Source organism: Mustela nigripes, chromosome 4 (genome assembly GCF_022355385.1).
Source record: "Mustela nigripes isolate SB6536 chromosome 4, MUSNIG.SB6536, whole genome shotgun sequence".
Lineage (NCBI taxonomy): Eukaryota > Metazoa > Chordata > Mammalia > Carnivora > Mustelidae > Mustela > Mustela nigripes.
Window position 1 is genome coordinate 52,395,347 of NC_081560.1, and position 4,795 is coordinate 52,400,141.

General features: G+C 47.2%; 1 non-coding gene across 1 annotated transcript; it reads right to left on the reverse strand.

Annotated features, from left to right (window-relative positions):
* Positions 1 to 643: 643 nt before the first annotated feature.
* Positions 644 to 714, reverse strand: LOC132017086 (small nucleolar RNA SNORD93). Its single transcript, XR_009404163.1, has one exon. It is a non-coding gene; the product is annotated as a small nucleolar RNA SNORD93 (small nucleolar RNA).
* Between the last annotated feature and the right edge of the window lie 4,081 nt (positions 715 to 4,795).

A 4,795-nucleotide genomic window follows, 5' to 3' on the forward strand; every position in this document is an offset into this window, starting at 1 on the left:
ATGTAGATGTTCTTAAAGCTATTTGGCACCTGCTCAAAATTCACCTCTGCTGCTACCATGAAAGGGACAAAGGAAGGAAAAACATATAAATATATATAAATAAAAATTACCACATGTGCAAATACACATTATCTACGTGAAAAGCTTCCTTCAGGCAGCAGCCCTGTAAAAGAAGTATCACAGCAGGTAGTTAGAGCAGCAAGTACTAAATGTGCTAGTAAGAAAAATTTTCAAGTAAGTAACTAGAACTCCCCAACATACTATATGTTGTCCAGTCAGCAATGTTCTGATATAAAAGTGCATGCTTAACTCAAACCCTATTTTACTAAAGCTAACAATCTACCTCAACCTTCTGGAAGACTCAAATGCAAAATGGCCACCACTGGAAAAGATACTTTCAAAGATTAAATGTCAAATACTTAAAAATCCACTTAAAAAATAACCTTTCTTGGCATAATAAAGTATTACCTATATACTAGAGGCTTTCCCCCTTTCTAATTAAAACATACTTTCAGCAGGGAGAAGGGATGTGATCCTGTAACCGTAACCAGGAAGGCCGGCCGCCAGGAGGGTGGCGCGCCGTGATCGTATAGTGGTTAGTACTCTACGTTGTGGCTGTAACCGTAACCAAGTCCTATTTTGTTGGCCTCAGGTAAATCCTTTAACCCATCAGAGAAGCATATCTAATCAGATTAGGGTTCTCATCCTTGGCCAAGAATTCCATTCAGCACTTAATAACTCAAGCCAAATTCTCTCCATTTGGTCCATACCTGAAGTTTGTCAACATCTTGAACTGGACTGAGCCTGGGAGAAAAGTGAGAACAACATTAGGAATATCATGTCCCTTTTTATGGGTTGGGGCTTTTTGTTTTGTAGAGTGTCTTTAATTGTAGTTATCTACTAGCTACATTTGATGAAGAAAAAGCTTCCTTTTGAATAGAATTTCTGTAAAAAGGTGACATCCTCCAAAATTTCCTCACACTTGAGAACCTCCTTGGTAACATTCAGCCAGGAGTAAAATGAACAGTGAATTAAGTTCCTATCATCTGGGATTCCACAGAATTCATGTCAGTGACAGCTTGATCTCTTTGTTACATTAGCCTGGAATAGTAGCAATTTTAGAAAAAAAGTAAATACTACTGGCAACAGTTTGTACCTAGGAGACATTAAAACAAACTCCAAACAGATTTAAAAACCAAAGGAAGCCTGGAACTTGTTTACCCAGAGGCAGAGAGCTAGCAAGTTGAGAAGTTTCCAGCTCCTGTTCAGTTTCCACGATCCTTAAATAGACACTGGCTCAAGCTGCTGCTTCCTTGTCATGCTGCCTGGCTCTCTGGGCCCATGTTTCTGTCTCAGATGGAAATGTTGAAATGTTGGCTCAAGAGGAAGCCCCAACATATAAAGCAATTATAAAACAAAGCCTGACCACTGTATTTGCTGGTGTGGCAGTGCTAGTCACCAGATGGGGGGATGCAGGGCAGGGAACCCTGGCCATGTGCTTTGGACTCGTATATATGGCTATATGGTGGCAAAAGGGTCCCTACAGCACAGCTTGCAAAACTACCCACCCCCCTCTAAAATGGATAAAATGGATGTCCCACTGGGTTTCCTAATCAGTAAGATTGAATTATTTTCTAATAAGTGCTAAATCCTTTCATAACTCTAGGACAAACATGTGAACCTCACAAGCCTCATATTTCAAAGGGAGATTCCTAAGTGATACCTAAGATATCTACAAGGAGTTCTTCATTCAACTTAAATTTAGATCTCTACAAAATTCGGAGACCAACCCTTTCTACAGCAAGGTGTGCCAATGTCTTAGTGGACACAGATCAGAACCCCAATGGTTCAGATTTTTTTTCCCCCAGGACAGAAAACCATGACTTTGGGGAGAACATTGCAGGCTCCTTAAAGAGGGCTCACAGCAGTTACCAGCTTTGGCAAGACTCATCCCAGACCTTTGGAAAAGCCCAACTGCCCTGCAAAGTGTCAAGGCAAAGGCGTCTGTAGTAAGCGGCTGCGTCCCCTCGGTTTGTGGCTGGCACTGTAACCACGCTGCTCTGCACGGAAACCTCAAGCGCTCAGATCCACCATCTCCCTCACTCTCCAAACTGGCAATGTCAGGGGTCATTGCCAAGAGCTGGCAGACTGGAGTCCCGAGTGCGGCGGCAACGCGGATACCCAGCAGGCTCGGCGCCCCCCCGGCCCCCAGGGGCGTTCTCCGATAGTTCTCTTTTCGTTGAAATAGGAGGTTGAAGCTTCTGTGGCCTGGAGCCCTTGAGCGTCGGGGCCACAAGCACGAGATGTGCAGGGACTGGGGGGGGGGGGGGGGCGTGGTATTTAGGCGCCACGAGGTCGCTTCCTGGGGACTAGGGTCCCCGGATCCCGGAGCCCACCTAAGAGGGCTCCTTCCCCGGGATCGGGGTGCTTTTCCCAAGGGGCGCCTAGCTGAGGCCGAACCGGGGTCACGGAGACCCGGACGGGGCGAGCACGGGGACAAGGAGGGAAGCGTCTAGTAAGTGCCACCAGAGACCCCCCACGTGGCCTGTTTCGGCGTCGAGCCGGTCTTAAGGTACTTACCCAGTCGCGCGCCGCGGCGGAAAAGAGAGGGCGTTGGAGAGACCAAGTTTAAAAGGAGTCTGGGCGATGGGGCACCCTGCGGCAACCAACCAAAAAGTTACCCGAGCGCCCCTCCCGGCCCTGTACCCGCCCCGCTGGGGGCGCCCGGTGGCTCTCGCACCCCCCCTGCCGGCGCCCGGGGCTTGGAGCCTGCAGACTCGGGCACACCTGCCGGAACACCTCTCTAGGTGTGGTGTGCATCTACCTCAGGGCATTTTAGATGAAATTCCTGGCATCAGATAATGTTAGGTACATACACCACCCCTCCCACCACCAAAGTATTCCATGCCTTCCCTCAGGGTGGTCTGCAAGCCACAGAAGCACGGCTGCCCAGGAGCCGCTCTCTCCAGCCTTGTCCTTAACCTGCTTTTGGAATTTTGAGATTTGGAGCTTCCTAGAAACTGGGACACTTGAGATTATTTTGGTTGGAGGGAGTGTTTAGCGTGACAAGTATTTTCTGAGTGCCGACTGTCCCAGGCAATGTGATTGGTGCTGGGGGAATAAAGTGGTATGAGAAACTGCACCTGCCCTCAAGGAATGGAAAGTGCCGTCCTCCTGGGCGATGGAAGACCACACAGTGTGCCAAGGGCACAGCAGGAACCACTGAGCCCAGCCAGCTAAATGGTCAGGGAAGGCTCCTTGGAGGAGGGGTACCTGCAGTGAATCTAGAATCACCAGCAGGAAGCTCACCGCACATCAAGTAGCGGAGAGGTAAAAATCAGAGGTGGAGAGAATTAAAGTGGAATTCTAGAGTAGAAGGTACTTTATAGATCAGCTAGAATTTTCTCTGGTGGAGTAGAACTGGCCTTATGATGTTCCCCAAAAGCAGAGTTGTCATGGTGGTGGAATATAAGCTCCATGAGGACTCTGTTTCCTTCTCTGCTGGCTCTCAGAACTCAATATAGTGCCTGAAATATGTTTGGGTAAGGATAAAATGACTGCAGAAAAAGATACTCACCATTTACCCCCCCAACGTAGTTGAGTATTCACGCTATCAAAGTCTCAGAGGCTCATAATGGTGGCAGTGATAGGGACTTATCCCAGGCTGTAACTCTCCTGGGTCACCTTGAGTGTGAATTTATCCCTGCAGTACCTGGCCGAGGCCTTGGGGCACGGTAAGGACTTGAAAAAACCTGCTGGATTTCCTTTCTTGGTCTGCTTCTCACACACTTGCAGAGAAGGCATTCTGGGGCCTCAGCAGGTGTTGGTCATTTCTCTGGCTAGTTTTGCTGCTGCTAGTGGGGAACTTTACCCTGCCCCCCCCCCCCCCCACGTTTCTCTGTCAAGGAACTTCTGCTAGATAATGCCTCTGCCCACCATTTCCCCATGGCCTTCTAGAAGAGGAAAGAATTTCAATAAAATCCAATGCTAACATGAATTTTGAGAGCATGCAATCCAAGGTAGGCTTGTGACTGTCCATTCTCCACCTGCCCCCTCTTCTCAATAGAAGAGGCTAAGATTATCTTCTCTGATGAGAGGGGAATGGGAGGGAAGAAGGGACCATGTGGAAGCCATTGAGGGTTTTCTTGGTTCAGTACACAGTTGGGTACATTGTAAGTGTCATTACCTTTATCTTTGTGGTTTCCCCATAGTCCTAGATAAATGAAATAGTATTTCTCATTAACTGCAAAAACATGATTCTGCATTTTACTCATTTAAAATTTTTGGCCCCCAAGTACATCATGGTGGGTGATGTAGATGATCAGCCAATGGCTCATCTTCCTCAAAGAAGAGCAAATCCACTGGAAGGCTATAAACTGAGGACTCCTGTTCTCTTGCTTCCCTCACTGCACAGGCTCAGTGTAAGGCTATGATGACTCATGGTCTAAACTGGGATGGAACTAGAACAGACTGAACACCGAGGATACAGTGTTGCTAGTAGTAAAGGGAACACTTCAATTTCCATTTTGTGTTTTACCTCTGTGTTGGTTTTGGATGTGGAAGGGAAAGAAAGAACATTGTTTATCACCTTCCTCCAAACCCTGCTGTTGCCCAGTCCCTATACCCAGGAGATGCTAAGACTCATTTGTTCTCAATGAACTGACATCAGACACAGATCTAGGGCATTTGCTTTGATGAATTAATTGGCCCATTCATTTACTTTGTCTCTGTGTTGAGTGCATATTTTATTGTGTTGTTGTAGTGGAGAGTCAGAAGCTAAAGGAACTGCAGACAT